General features: G+C 39.3%; 1 long non-coding RNA gene across 1 annotated transcript; it reads left to right on the top strand.

The window, feature by feature from the left end:
• Positions 1-8: 8 nt before the first annotated feature.
• Positions 9-8,936, top strand: LOC111561293. Its single transcript, XR_006600361.1, has 3 exons — positions 9-406; positions 5,597-5,721; positions 7,408-8,936. It is a non-coding gene; the product is annotated as an uncharacterized LOC111561293 (long non-coding RNA).
• The last annotated feature ends 7,807 nt before the right edge of the window (positions 8,937-16,743 follow it).

Genomic DNA, 16,743 nt, shown 5'->3' with positions numbered 1-16,743 from the left:
TGTGGCAGTAGGCAGCCACACAGCTACAAACAAGGGTGGATTTCAGAGCTCAGGGGCTCCGGCACATTTCTGGCACCTGCGGGCTTCCCATGCCATTTGGTTGCCATGGAGCATGGAGACAGCAGGTGGCTGGAGGTGGCTCCCCAGGTAACACGGACATTCCTGAGCTCAAAGAGTTTTGCATCCGTGCAGCCAGCCCACGGGGTCCCGAGAGACTCTCTTGTCTCAGGAGGGTTTGACATCCTCATTCCCTTATGTCCTAGGCACCGCTAGGATGCTGTTTACTCTGCCAAGGGAATGAACTCCCTGCCAGTCAGTTCAGACCCAACCACTGTTCAAGCTTTATGACTTAAGACCACAAAAACTGGAAAAATTGCTTTCGAGAAAACGCCCCTTTTTTGGTGTGGTGAGTCTGCACGTGTGGCGAATGCACGGGGAGGGCGTAACGTTTCTTCATTGAGTGCTTTGAGGTGTTAGTTTTCCTCACTAGACCTTACTTGTTTCTGCTGATGATCTATTTGAGAAATTAGAGCAGACTTGACCAATTTCTGGCTGAGGTGTACTTGGGCTCCTTGTTGGAGCATGTGTGGGGAATGGGGACCAGCATTCCTTACCCAGACCCTTTTCCAGGGCAGCCAAATCACCCGGGAGCCGGGCACCCAGTCTATTTGCACAATGCAGTTTTCGACTCTGAATCATCCTAGGTTCTCTTCTTGGTATCGCTTTGGATTGCACTCAACAGCATTCGGGTGCCTCGGCTTCTCCTTGTACAGACAGGTTTGTTTCCCAGGCTCCTGGGGCACCCCGCCTTCAGGAAGCAGAGAGGCCCCGGCAGATAAAAGGGTTGCCTACATTAGACGCCCACTCACCTGGGACAACCAGGTATTGGTAACAGCTTTTTATCACTTCCAGCCCCACAGAACTTACACAAGTCTGCCCTAGGCAAAATGGTGAAATAGGCCCAATTCATCTGAATTCGTTGTCTCTTCTTCTGTCAACACTAGCTAGCATTTCCTTCTATTTACACTGAAATGTGGCTTCATGCGGCAAGTGTTCATTGACATTTATTTTGCCAAGAGATATGAACCAAGCCCTGGTCTAGGCAATGAGGCTGAGGCAGGGAACAAAACAGATGAGGCTCCTACCTCATGGAGGGGTTGAAAGCTGCCATGATATTTGCTATGTCAACTTTTCCTTATAGCGCACAGATACCTGTACATGGTATAAAACTATACTGAGAAAATAATATTAAGTGGTTAATCTATATGTGCCTTAGAGTTTAAAGGAATGCAGAGGAATGATACACACGGATGGGAGGAGGTTGCCACTGAGACAGGAATGGGGACAGGGTTGAGAAGTATGCAAGAGGGGTCCCAATTGTATCAGTAAAGAATTCTCAAGCTGAGTGGTGGGTACACAAGTATTTGTAAATTATGATTTGTGCTCTTTCGTATGTCTTAAAGATTTCATCACAATATTTATTATATTTTAAGTGTATTTATTTATTTTGAGAGAGCATGAGCAGGGGAGGGACAGAGAGGGAGGGAGAGAGAGAAAATCCCAAGCATGCCCCACACTGCCAGCATGGAGTCCAATGGGGGCTTGAACCTAAGAACCATGAGATCATGACCTGAGCTGAAATCAAGAGTGGGACGCTCAACCAACTGAGCCACCCAGGGGCCCCACGTTACAATATTTAAAACAAACTATCAGTATAGGATAGAAAGGTGGATGGGCAAAGATGCCCATTACAGAGCTATTTGCTGTCGTCAAAATATTTTAGACTAAGTGTGAGACAAGAGAAAATCGGTTAAATATGGCACAGTAAAAAAAAAAAAAGCCAAATGATACTGTGAATATTACTCTGATTGTCCTCTGAATCTGAAGCCGCCTAGATCAGAGCATCATTTTCCCTGGGCAGAGTGGAAGAGGACAGTAAATTGGTGCCTAACTGAAAGTTTGATTCCCCCCATTTTATTTTCTCCAGAACTTTATTCAGCCCATAATGAGTATAAATGTGTTTACAAAGTGAGTATTCCTGAGGATATAGAAATGTTCAGTTATCACTGTACATCATCTTTCTACAACAGATAAAAGCATTTAGTTCTTGAGCAAGGAGATACAAGAAGGCAAAATGTGAAAGGCTGAAATCAGGCCCCCTACCACCATCTACGAGACAAGACTTTAGCACACTTGCCTCTCGACTTTCCAGACGAGGAGGCTTGATTTCAGTGGAATTTTTGTTTCCTTTCTCTTATCAGATCGTTCAGATAAGGGAACCATTGCTCACTTCTTTCATTAGGCTCTACAATGGATAGTATGTAGTAACGGACCTTACCAAGGATTTGATTACTTCCGTCCATCCCCTTTTGCACACCCTATCCAAGAATTCTAAGGAATGTAGCTTTCAAACCAATGATACAAGACAACTGGCTTTCTGCTCTGTTCTCGGGTGATTAAATTATGATTTTGCAGCCCCCTATAAACTTTTTCCATATAAAACAATCAAACCGAACATTGTTTTATAAGTGTATGTGGTACAGTTACGGCTACCGGCCACTAGGTGTCATAACAGAGAGTTACGCAAGAGGGTGAGCTGGGTTTGTGTTCAGGCCCTTCAGCCCCTTCCACCTCAACAGCTTGGTGATCTCTTCTGAGTTTCCAAGAAAGCTTCCCAACGGAGCTTTATGGGAAGATGAACATATGTACTTATCACTCTGGACTATTTGCCTTTATCTCAAATTGTTGAAATGTCTGTTCTCTGTTAATAAACCAGAAGCAAGAGGAGGCGTGTTTCAGGGCAGAAAATAGATTTGACACCTTTCAATCGTTCACCCTTCAGGCAAGACTTGCCGTTACATTCAGTTTCATACTTCCGTTTTTGTAGCCTTGTATAATGTTGTAGTGTAGAAACTTAGTGTAAGTGTAAATAAGCTTGTAAATTCAGTGTATAAAGAAAATGTCTAGTTTCCAAAGTCTGTACCTCTAAGGCACATATAGGAATGTAAATCATCAGTAAAACATAAGTATGAAATGTGAGTTGAAGTGGAAACGATGTAATTATACCACATTTACTCCTTATCTTACTTTTAATAAAGCAACCCCCTTTTATCATAAAATGTCCTTCATCCTTTTTGAAACTCAAGTGAGATACGTATATACAGTTGGATCCTTTGACTCGACTCCACATATTAGCTTTATTCTGCAATAAACATCTATGTTCTTGTCTTACCTGTTGAAAAAGAGAGGCAAAAGTAGGCGAGCTCCAAACCCATATAGCGCAGCTAACCCTCCGCTCCGGAACACAATTATGGCCCTCAGTTCCCTGTAGTTCACGTGCCGTCAGGGCAGCAATAAACTAATAGAACTGCCAACTGATCTAACTTCAAAACCAGATGATTATCACTTGTACTTTACAAAGTTGTGAATTAAAGATTTTTAATCTCACGTGATCTTTAAAATCTTAACTATAAATTTCATGAATAAATTTTAAAGTTATAGATGTGGCGGTGCCTGGGTGGCTCCGTTGGTTAAGCGTCCAACTCCTGATTTTGGCTCAGGTCATGATCTCTTTCAGCTCAGGTCATGATCTCATAGTTCGGGAGATCGAGCCCCACGTCGGGCTCTGCACTGACAGTGTGGAGCCTACTTGGGATTCTCTCTTCTTCTCTTTCTGCCCCCAAATAAATAAAGATTTTTAAAATGCTCTAAAAAAAAATAAAGTCATAGATGTGGGTGAGGCTATAGACACAGATGATACTGATTAGGTGTAGATGTAATTTCTTCCAAAAAAGACAGACAATTTGTAAGGGGAAAAATGAGTCAAAGAAAAATGGAGTTTAGTGATTTTGATTATAACCAGCCCTTTCATGGGAACTGCAAGAATGTGAAGTCTGAGGCTGGATCACAAAACATCGCTGTTCACTAATTACCGCCTAGAACTTGGAAAAGACTGCTCAGCTGTTTGCTACCTAAGATTCAACTTTGAGACTTTTACTAACACTCCGCCTACATAGAAAGAAAAAAAGAATTTGTGATTGGAATTATTCACAATGATTACCTTGGTAGTTTCTATGTTGCTCAAGGCTATTGGTTATATTGTTCTAAAGCACAAGAACTGAAGTATTCATTCTCAAGTACTCAAGGGAAATATTAAATAAGAAAATTTTGAGTAATTCAATATACTTTAGTAAAGATGAGAAAGGAAAGAAGAGGATAATTAGTGTAATTATTGGTATTGGTTCTATCTCTTCAACCTGGCCTCCTCGGGGAATGAGGCATTCTACACAAGTGGGTAGAACATTACTTACTAAAAATTTTAGGGCAAATTTTATATTTAATGGAGAAAAATAGATGCTTCCCTTGAAGATCGCAAAGTACCTTCTATCACTGATCCTGTCTCACTCAGTACTGGAGGTTGTAGCCAACATTACAAGGAAAGAAAGAGAAATAGAGACAAAGGATTAAAAAGTCATCATCTACAGCTGATCACCTACCTAGAGAAATGGACATAATAAGAAAATTCAGCAAGGTTGCTGGATACAGGATCAAATTACAATAAACTATGCTATGTCTTTATGTCAATCCTATCCAACTATATAGCTAATTATATCCAAGTTACCATTCACAATGACAACAACAATATAGATATCTAGAGATTAGTTTAACCAATAATATATAAGATCTCTAAGGAGAAGTTTGTAAAACTCCACGACATAAAAGATGATCAGAATAAACAGAAACACATTCCATGTTCTAAGCAAGGGCAACTTGTTATTATAAAGACATGAATTCTTCCCCAGAGTAATCTATTAATGGAATTCAAATTCTGACAGGATTTTTTTTAAGGAAGTCAACAGACTCACTCTGAAATTTAATAGCTAAACCTACATTGAAAGTCCCAGGGAAATTTTGGGGTAGTTACTAGAGATTGTCCCCTTTGGGGCCCTAAACTTTACCCCCACAGATTTGTTTTTTTCCCTTTTTTTCTTTCCCCGCCCCACGAATCCAAGAAACGCTTTGCTCATCTTTTCCAGCCTCTCAGCTCCGTCTTCCACAATCAGCAGAGCCTGCGAGGGGAAATATGGCACCATAGTCTGAGCTCTCTGGGGGCCCCTTCACTTTTGGATCTTGGCTCAGCAAATCCTCACTGTCACGATAGCTCTCCGATCTAACAGATTAGTAATACTTTGTCCAGCTCTCAGAGGGAGGTTTGGTTTCATAGGAGAAATTCCTTTGTTCTTTTTGACACCTTTGCATCATTTCAAAAAGTGCTCTACAAACCCCAAGTATGTAACCTTGGGTTTTACTTTCCGCTGGGCACATTCCGATCGCTACCTGCTTCTTGTCATTGCTATAACATGGTTCTCATGATGGCACAGATTCTCTTACTGCTTGCTCCAAGGCACCCTTGCTCTTTTCTATTTCCACGGTTTAACTGGTGGAAAAACGATCTCTTGACATCTCATGCCGCTCAAGTCAACATTTTCTCCCTTCCATAATGTTTGATTTATAGACCCTTAACCTAGATTTCCAAATCCTGTTCACTCATTACTTCTTAAGATCATGAGGATTATGTGTATTTTGTTTACCACAGTTTCTCCAGTACCTGGCAAGGAGCCTAGATGAGTGATCAATTGTTGATGATCGATAACTATCTGCTGAGAATATACCTACGAGCGAAATAGCAACAAAAATGTATTGAGACCTACTTAGTGTGAGGTACTCTTCTTTAAAAAATAAAAAAAGATTTATTTATTTTTGATAGAGGGTGAGGGAGCATGAATGGGGAGGGACAGAGAGAGGAGAGAGAGGGAATCCCAAGCAGGCTCTGTGCTGTCAGTGCAGAGTCCAACTCGGGGCTCAATCTCACAAACCGTGAGATCATGGTTTCAGCCAATCATGATTTCAGTCCAAATCAAGAGTTGGATGCTTAGCAGACTGAGCCACCCAGGCGCCCCTGTGGAAGGTATTCTTCTAAGCAATTTACAGTGAATCCTCCCAACAACCTTCCGAGGAAGGATATTCTCTTACCTCACTTTATAGGTAGGACGTAAAGACGTTCAACAACTTGACCTTGTTACTCAGCTAGCAAATGGTTGAGACAGGACTTCGATATAGTTATTGTGACTCCAAAGCTGGCCTTCTCTCTCTCTTTTTTTCCCCCAACTTTACTGAGCTGTAGTTGACGCTTAACACTGTTAAAGTTTCAGGTGTGTAACATAACGACTTGCCATATGGTACATATCACAAAATGATCATCACGATAATTTCACCTAATGTATCCATCACCTTAGGAAGCCAGGCTTCTTTTTATTTTTTTATCTTTTATTTTTTATTTTTTAATTTGAGAGAGAGAGAGAGAGCGTGCACGCATGATCTGGGGAGAGGAGGTGAGGGGGTAAGGGACAGAGGGTAGAGGGAGAAAGATTGAGTCTTAAGCAGCCTCCATGCTCAGCCAGATGTGGGGCTCGATCTCATGACCCTGAGATCATGACCTGAGCCTGAATCAAGAGTTGGAGGCTTCATCAGCTGAGCCACCCAGGTGTCCCAAGGGAAGCCAGGCTTCTTAATTTCCTTTCTCAATATATGACCTCTTAGAAGGCGCTGGAGTTCTTTCTCCTCCTCCCTTCCTATACTCATTTCCATTTCCTCCCTTTCTTATATAACACTGGATATTTCCATGTCAATATGTATTTGCTTTTAAGATAAGAGCTTGAAGTTTTACCCTTACCCAAATCACAGGGGCTACCAAGACCACAGGCAGTCCAGTGCCTGAGAATGGCTTTGTGAGAATCCCTGGCCTCTCATAGGTCCCCAGCATGTTGCACAACTCTGACCTGCTCACACCCTTTGATGAGTTATAAAAGCAGGGCTGAGAACAGCCTTCTCAGACTTTGCTCCTGGATCTCATTTGGTTATGCTGCTGATCTGGGCCAGGGCCTGTATGGGACTCATGCTGCTGATCTGGGCAGGGCCTGTATGGGATTCTGCTTCTCATCAGCATCTGCTGCTTGCTGTGAATTCCCTGAGTGGGGCCTGGGTGTGGTTTTCCTTCTGCCTGTGATTGTTCTTCCTCATGTAGGCCTTATCCTGGTGACCCATTGCTTGTCCTTTCTTGCCTTGGAATGCTCAGATTCAGAAGTTGGCCTTGCTTTTTATAATAAGACTATGTGCCCTATTTATGTTTGTGAACATCCTGGCCTTGAACCCATATGTCATCTCCAGGCCATGTGGACAAGTTAGGCTCTCAATTTTGGTCATTTAATATACCTCTGGGGCTTCCCTACAACCTGAGGCTGACTTGTTTACCCTAAGTTTTGCTCGTTTTCCCACTTATTAAAGAACAGCCCTTAGTGTATTCCCTCAACTCTTTCCTTTCTGCCTCTTCTTGCTCATATTTCTCAGCTTATCTCCACCCTGTGATCGCTGGTTTCATGAGAGAACCAGATGCGCATGTGAGAAACCTTCCTCGTTTTTCCCCGAGAACTTCTGCAGAGGAGGTGTGACAAAGCCATTTACGCTAACAGTATGATGTGGTGTAGAGATGGAGATAATGGAGGCTTGCCAGGTCTGACCTTGAAGAATATTCCAGAAAACTCCAGAAACTGTATGAAAGAGGCCACAGAAATAAAGGCAGAAGCAAACAAACAAATTGTGACCAGAAATTATTCGGTGGGAAATAACATAAATTAAAATAAGATCTAATCGACTCCATTCTGTATGCCTTTCTGTTGTACTGTGTGTGTGTGTGTGTGTGTGTGTGTGTGTGTGTGTCCGAGAACCTGCTGGGACCATCTGTTAAATGTTTATTTCCATTGTTACTTCGGAGGTGCCAGAAAAGCCTGTGAAGGAAAGAAAGAGGAAAATAGCTTTTTAAGATCATTGGAAGATGATCAAGAAAAGGAAAAGCCAGGAGCCAAATTCAGCCTCAAGTTCTGTCCATCTTTTTATAACCAGAAAGTTCTAGAATAGGCAAGTCTACCTTTTCAGAGAATTATTACCTCCATCTCTGCTTGTTTCCTCGTTGTTGATACCACTCTTTCATGGTAGAGGAAGTGGAGTACTTAGGAGGGAGACATTTTGTCATTTGTCAATACTTCTTTGCAAGGACAGAGGAAATGGAGCAAAGACAGGAAACAAACCATTTTACTTTACTTGTTAGCTCTTCTGGAAAATAGTTTGAGAATAAGGATGAAGTCTTCAGCCAAAATAAGGTACAAGAGCTTGTCTGTACAATTTAATTATTCATGCTTTCCCTTCCTACAATTAGTCTGGATAATCAAATACTGAGTGACCCAGAAAGACTGAAAGACAATGGAACATTTTCCAGTGGCCTCACATGCTCCTAAGGTTTAATCCTTCTTGCTGACAGCCAAGAATAGCTTCATCGTGGAAAAATTGAAGAAGAAAGTAATTAGCATCCCTGAACAAACCTTGAAAGTTTGTGTTTACATTGGATTAAATTCATAAAAGGAAAAACTGGGTTTTTCTGCTCTCCGAACTATAAAAATTTGGGCAGACAATACTTAAAGTGCCAGCAGCTTCAGAGTCAATTACCTTAAACCTTGTTGCCAAAAACTAATTTTATTTGGTGAAAAGCAAAGTGAGAGTCTACTGGTTTGGCCCAAACCTCAAATTAGCTTGCAAATGACAAATTCTCATTTTTTTCCATCAAAATAAAATAGCTCCACTTAGACATTGTGTATTTCTAGGAGATTGAAACCAACATATAGAACTTACCTTTAAATACTGTAACCACTTAACAAAGGCCTGGGGGCACTTTTGGCTAGAATACAACACAGCAGCGTCTGGTAAAAAGTCCATCTGTTTAAGGAAAGTTATAGCGAGATTTCTGTATTTTATGGAAAAAATTACTTTAGGTTCATCCTATGGAAGCAAAGGATTGTAGTGCTTTACATGAACTCTCATTTCATCCTCACAGCCCAATAAGGCAGGTATTTTTATCCATAGGTTATAGAAGGTAGAAATAGTAACTTTCTCATCGTCTTTTTTTTAATTTAAAAGTTCTCAATGTTTCCTTTTTTTGAGAGAGAGAGACAGAGCATGAGCAGGGGAAGGGCAGAGAGAGAGACACACAGAATCCAAAGCAGCCTCCAGTGCCCAACGCAGGGCTCAAACCCACAAACCATGAGATCATGACCTAAGCCAAAGTCAGATGCTTAACTGACCAAGCCACCCAGGTGCCCCTCCTTTCCCAGAGTCTTAAAGGTGGTGATGAGTCCAGGACCTGCCTGCAGGTGGCTTAGCCTCAGAACTGTCTCTATTAAGCATAGGGGAAAAGTTTTTCCCCTCTAACATATTACAAAGTTTGCAAGATATAAGAAAACATTTAAATTATGGAATTAGAGCTTACCACCCACATAAAAATAAAGGTGATAGTTCTAATGATTGGTAGAATGCTCTCATCAAAAGCTCATAGACACTACTGACCACGAATTCCTCTTTTTTTTCAGAGAGATTGATTCTGGACTTGAGACAATATGCTTAAGTTTTTGCGGATCATTTTGGCTTTGCAAAGACATGGCCTTTAGGATCATTTTGATTGTTCCACCAGGAGATATTCCATTTCCCTGTGGAAGAGAAAATAGCCAGATTGAGTTATAATAATTAACAAAAATCTCTTACATAAAATTTGTTGAGCATTGCCTCCACATCCTCTTAGTTTTTTCCTCCAATCCTTTAGATGCTCACACAAAAAAAGTACTGAGAAAATGACCAAGGCTTTAATCAATGCTAAAGCAAACCAAAGACTGATTTAAACAATTTCTGGAAATAATGTTTGATTTATAAAATCATTTTCATTGATAAGAATTCTATTTGTGATATGTTTATACTTTTTATGCTAACATACTGTATTTTAGAAATATTTAAAGCTGAAATGAAACTCATTTTCCTCACTATTACAACTTATATTTTCAACATCATTATGTTCTTATTCTCATCTTATTTTCCCACAAAATGAGAAGGAATAGAAATCTAGCTCTCAAAAGAAATGTTCCAGAGGCGCTGGCTAGCTCAGTCAGAGGAGCATGAGACTCTTAGTCTTGGGGTTATGGGTTCGAGCCCCACGCTGGGTGTGGAGATTACTAAAAAATAAATAAACTTAAAAAAAATAAAGAAAGGAAAGCTCCATGGCAAGATGAGTCATGTAGTAAAAATACACTGGAGGAAACCAATAGGTCCTAGTCTCACGCTACTATTTCCACTAGCTTCTGATATGGCGAAGTGGCTAATATCAGACCACCTCACCTAGGAATATGAATTATAAATTTAGGTAACATACAAATACAACAGCCATTTAAAGGCAATGAAGAGCAAATAGGCATAAACTCGAGGGGATTAAATTCTTGAAATAAGAGAACTGTACTGTCTATAATCCATTTTTATTCGACTTTTCCCTGAGAGCATTCTTCAGACTGTAAGGCATGAATGGACACAACTCAATCAAGAAGTAGCCATTTTATTAGCTTAAGAAGTCAGAGATGGAATTAGGAGATACTAGAGTGGTTAGAAATGGGGGAAGCAGATTCCAGGTAAAAGGGGAACCTATGACAGAGATAAGCCCTCAAATCTAAGCATACCCTACCTTAAATACTTGGTTGACCCCGGAATAGAGCATGTGCAAGGCATGACTCCAAGGATGCCTGAGGAAAAACAGTGGCTGGACGCTGCATAGAGCAGAGATTTTCGCATCTGTCTGCTACAGAGAAGACAAAGGGGATTAAAGATCAGAAATGTTAAAGGAGCTTGAAAAACACTCAGAACATCTCAATGAAAAGCCAGAAGAGCCACACTGTCAACGTGAAATTCAAATCCCAGTTCAAAAGGATTTGCCTTGGAACTTGGAGAAAAAAAACTAAAATAGACCTACACTAATAAAGCCTAGAACCAAACTTCTACAAGTTCAAGATGACTGGCAAGCAATTTACCTGCCTGCTACAAAAAAAAAAAAAAAACTTGACATTCTTCAAAGGAAGATGATAGAATTCAGGATCTTTACAGTAATTTATCCAATATATCTGGTATGTAATAAACACTTAGTAGACATGAGAAGAAATAGGAAAATGTGACCCATAATTAAGAGAAATATCAACCAATACAAACAGTCCCACAGATGACCCAGATGCTGAAATTAGCAAAGATTTTAAAATAACTCTGATACATATGTCTTAAAATTTACTGAAAATCTAATCATAATGCAAAGAGAGATGGGGACTTTTAGGAGAAAAATGGGAAGTATGAAAAAGGGTCAAATGTAACCCCAAAATATAACATCTGAAATTAAAAGTATATTAGATGTTATTAACAGCAGGTTAGACACCATGGAAGTAAAGGATTGAAGACCCTAAAAACCAATGCAGCCATTGTAAAAAAATATTGTATACAGGCAAAAAGATGTTACATACGGAGGAACAAGGATGGGAAAATGTATGAATGATAACTGATTTTAATTAGAAATTGAACAAATTAAAAATGTATTTTAGGGGCGCCTGGGTGGCGCAGTCGGTTAAGCGTCCGACTTCAGCCAGGTCGCGATCTCGCGGTCCGTGAGTTGGAGCCCTGCATCGGGCTCTGGGCTGATGGCTCAGAGCCTGGAGCCTGTTTCAAATTCTGTGTCTCCCTCTCTCTTTGTCCCTCCCCCATTCATGCTCTGTCTCTCTCTGTCCCCAAAAAAATAAATAAACGTTGAAAAAAAAATTTTTTTAATAAAAAAAATTATTTTAATTAGAACATAAATAGGCTTTCACACAATTCTATTGATATGAAAACATAACTGATGATATTTCAAACTAATTCCACTACATTTATTATTATTTAATTTCAGTGGTTTTGAGATATTCTGGAGCAAAAAGGTTTATAATTGACTAAAAGCGACTGGAAGTAATGCTGTTTCTTTTTTTTTAATATCAAAAAGGAACATATAAGGTCAAAATGATACAAAATGGAGTAAAAAAATATTGCTACATGTAACATATACTTTAAATTATTTTAAAATACACAGAAAAGTAAAGGTGGTAATGATCATTACATTAAGGTGGTGGGATTATAAGTGATTATTTTTCTCTTCTCAAATTTCCAAGTTTTATACCAATGGCCTATTATTCCTTAATATTTCAGTATGTATTTCTGAAACACAATGACACTCTCATACATAACAATAGCACAACCCTCAAAATCAGGAACTTAATACTGATATGCTACCACCATATAATCCAAACATTTCTCTCAAATTTTGCTGATTGTTCTAAGAATGCCATTTATAGATCTACAATTAAGTCCAGATCCTGCATTGCATTTTAATCTCCTTGTACTCTTCAATCTTGAACAGTTTTTAGATCATTCTTTAATTTTCATGACCTTGAAGTTTTTTATACTTTATATGCTAAACTAATTTTAGACTAACAGAAAACTTTCAAAGAGTACAGGAATTCCTATATGCTTTGCATTCAGATTCTTCAAATATTAACCATTTTAACACATTTTCTTTATTTTTTTTCCAAAGGATTGCAGAGAAAAATGCAGCGATGATCACTCCTAACTTCTAAAAAACATCAGTATGAATTTCCTATTAACAAGGACTTTTCCTTATGATACCAAGGCACAATTATTAAACTCAGGAAATTAACATTGATATAATACTTTTATCTAACCCACATTCAAATTTTGTCAACTAACCCACAAATGTTCTTTTTATCAAAAGAAAAAATGATGTCTGGTCCAGGATCCAACCCAAGATCACAGGTTGCATTTAGCTGTTACATCTGTTTAGTGTCCTTTAACCTGGGACAGTTCTATAGTCTTTTTATCTTTCACAATCTTGGGACTTTTATTTATTTATTTTTTAAAGTTTATTTTGAGAGGGAGAGAGAGAGAGAGAGAGAGAGAGAAAGAGAGAGAGAGAGAGAATGCATGAGCTGGGAAGGGGCAGATAGAGAGGGAGAGAGGATTCCATGCAGGAGCCCAACTCTGGGTTCAAACTCAGGAACTGTGAGATCAAGACCTGAGCTAAAACCAAGGGTCGGATACTTAACCAACTGACCCATCCAGGCACCCCTGGGAATTTTTGAACAGTACAGAAGCTATCTTGTAGATTTCCCTCCAAAAAATGGGAAACATCAACAGAGAAATGAAAACAATGAAAAGAACCAAACGGAAGACTTGGAATATAATAACTGATATAAGAAAATCACTGGAGGAACTCATGAAAATAATGGAGGTGCAGAGGAAAATGTCAGTGAACTTGATGGCAGATCAATAAAAATGATCAAATGTGAATAGAGGGGAAAAAAAACACTGCAGAAAAGAACAGAGAAAATAGTGACAGAGCTTCAGGAACCTATGTGACATCATGAAAACGTGTAACATACATGACAATGGAGTCCTAGACCGAGAAGAGGGATGTTGGGACAGAAAAAAATATTTGACAAAATAATAGCCAAATGCTTCCCTTATCTGGTGAAAGGCATAGGTTTACAGATTCAAGAAGTTTAGCAAACTCTAAACAGAATAAATTCAAAGAAAGCTTTGGCTAGACCTACCATAATCTAATCTGCTAGAAATCAAAAACACAGAAAAGCCCTGAAAACAGCTAAAGGAAAAGGATAGATCACATAAGGAGAAACAATGATCCAAATTACTGCAATTTCTCATTAAAACCATGGAAATCATAAGACAGCAGAATAGCTTCTTTTCTGAAGGACAGCCTCAGAATTGTTAGTGTTTATAACCCTCATCTCAAAATTACACCCCTAGTAATTTGGTATAAATAAGTGATCAAAAAACACCTAAAATGCTCATTCTGGTATTGCTTAAAACAGCAAAAACTATATAAGTAAGTAAGTAAAGAAATAAATACATTAATAAATAATTGATAAATACTTCAAAAAAGGGATTAAATATATAATTGTACATCTTTTTTTTTTAATTTTCTTTTTTTTCAACGTTTATTTATTTTTGGGACAGAGAGAGACAGAGCATGAACGGGGGAGGGGCAGAGAGAGAGAGGGAGACACAGAATCGGAAACAGGCTCCAGGCTCTGAGCCATCAGCCCAGAGCCTGACGCGGGGCTCGAACTCCCGGACCGCGAGATCGTGACCTGGCTGAAGTCAGACGCTTAACCGACTGCGCCACCCAGGCGCCCCTAATTGTACATCTTTATACAGTTCTATGCAGTCATTTAAAATTCTATTCAGACTTATTGACATGGGCAGGTATCTACCATCTTGTCAAATTTGGAAATCAAGCTATTTAAAAGGTATGCATGGCATATTTTCCGAACTTACGTACACAAATTCTCACCAAAGTAAGGAAGACAGTATCACAACTTTGTCTAAGGAAGAAAGAACAAAAGGTTAAACTGCCATTGGTTTCAAATATTATTATTATTTTCAACATTATTTTATCTTAGTGTTAAAATTCTCAAATCATGACCAAGAAGCTATGTCTTCCTGATTTACACGAGTTCCTCTTAAAAAGAGGAACTTCAGGGGCACCTGGGTGGCTCAGTCGGTTAAGCATCTGACTTTGGCTCAGGTCATGATCTCACGCTTTGTGAGTTTGAGACCCGCGATATTGGGCTCTGTGCTGACAGCTCAGAGCCTGGAGCCTGCTTTTGGTTCTGTGTCGCCCTCTGTCTCTGCCCCTCCTCCACTCACGTGCTCTCTCTCTCTCTCTCTCTCTCTCTCTCTCTCTCTCTCAAATATAAATAAACTTAAAAAAAAAAGAGGAACTTTAATTTTAAGAGGAACATTTAATATAACTGTGGTACATGGTTTAAAAGGGTCCTCAATGAACCGTGCCTCCCCAGGTCCACACCCCCTTCCCATGTCACTTTGCTATTCTTCCCGTTGAGAGGAGGCACACACTTCTCCTGAATCAAACTAGCCATGTGGCTTGCTTTGACCTACAGAATGTAGAGGAAGTGGTGCTTTTGGGTTTTGGAGCCTATATCTTAGGTACCCTGCTAGCTTCTGCTTCTGCTTTTGGAATGCAGCAGCCATGTAAAGGCTATCTTACTGGGAAGAGGAATCACATGAGGAGGGAGGCCCAGAGGGATAGAAGACCGAGGAGAATAGAGGCACCACATCTAATAGCCAGCCCCAACGCCCAGAATTGGAAGTAAAGTTTTCTGGGATCCTGGAGGTCTAGTGACATTGTCCCAGCTCATACCACATGAAACAAGGATGAGCCATTTCCACTGAGTGTTACCTGAGCTCCTAATCCACAGGATAGGTAGCAAAGGGTGGTTGTGGCACTCCCTCGTCATGCATAGGTAACTGAAACAATACCACTCAGTTACAAATCTCCACATCAACTTAAGGGTGCCCGGGTGGCTCAGTTGGCTAAGCTACAGACTCTTGATTTCAGCTCAAGTCATGAGCTCATGGTTCCTGAGATTGAGCCCCGCGTCAGGTTCTGTGCTGATAGTGTAGAGCCTGCTTGGAATTCTCTCTCTCCTTCTCTCTCTATCTGCCCCTTCCTCGCACATGCTCTCTCTCAAAATAAATAAATAAAAACATTAAAAAATATCTCAACACAGACTTAAATATTGCTTACAGCTAGAGAATAAGAAAATGTCAGGAACATAACATGGTGACCATTTTGAGTGAACATGCCAGAGCAAAACAGTCCCTATTAAAAAGAGAAAATTTGGGTATTCGAGCAAAGCTTGATGAATTTGCTTTCTAAGTAGGCATCACTCACCAAGATCCTATTATAAAAAACATTTTTCAAGCTTTTGATTCTGGCATTTAGAATTGTTATGTAGCATTAAATTCATTTCACAAAGGTATATTTGAAAATTCACAGCACCAGGGTAAATAATTTAAAGCAATGTTCTGCTAAAATGACTATCAAAATTCCTGGCATTGAAAGCTTTGAATTAATTTAGAGACACCTGCTATGCAAACAAATTGCCAAAGGGATGTCAATGATTCTCAGTATACACATTCTTATTTAAATAAGTCTTGCTACCTTTGACTACTATGGAACCTTTCTCAATCCAAATACTAAGCAAGCAGTGTAGGTCTAGGTCATTCTATATAGTTGACATTTGAAAAATAGATACGATTCAAAAGCTATTTAATAAAACACAATTTGAAACAAAAGTGTGCATTTGAAATCATATTCATCCATTCTATTCCAGTATCAATAATCGGCATTCATTTCAGATATCAACCTAATAACAGTATTAGAAAGATTCTTCTTGAATATGTTAAAATCATTCCAAAAGTGATTTTAAAATGACTACTAAAGAAATCTCTGATTTTCTAAGATAAGCTCTTTCAAAATTTAAGACAGTAATAGTAACAGCACCCATGAGAATAATGTCACGTATTCTTGTAAAAATCTCCTCACACACATTATTTTATTAGAGCCCCATAACAGATGTGTATCAATTGTATAGATTAAGAAACAGAGGCCTTTGCATATGAGAAAGGTGCTCACTGTTGCTGTAAAAACAGTATCTTTTAAATCATACACCTAAGTTCTCTAAGAGTTAATTGCCTAACTCATGTATTATTATCAGTGAATGTCACAAAATTTATATACAGGTAGCACCATAACTCAGATAGGGAAATGGGGACACCACCCCGCTCCATGTCTACTGAAAGCATAAATTTCATGAGAATCTTTGAGACAGCTATCAAACTTCTGTCATTTTTCCAGATAACCAAAAAAAAAAATTTAAAACAGCTCATTTTATAAGGGAAACTATC

The sequence above is a fragment of the Felis catus genome, chromosome B4 (assembly GCF_018350175.1).
Source record: "Felis catus isolate Fca126 chromosome B4, F.catus_Fca126_mat1.0, whole genome shotgun sequence".
Taxonomy (NCBI): Eukaryota; Metazoa; Chordata; class Mammalia; order Carnivora; family Felidae; genus Felis; species Felis catus.
This window is presented reverse-complemented; position numbering and strand designations above follow the sequence as displayed.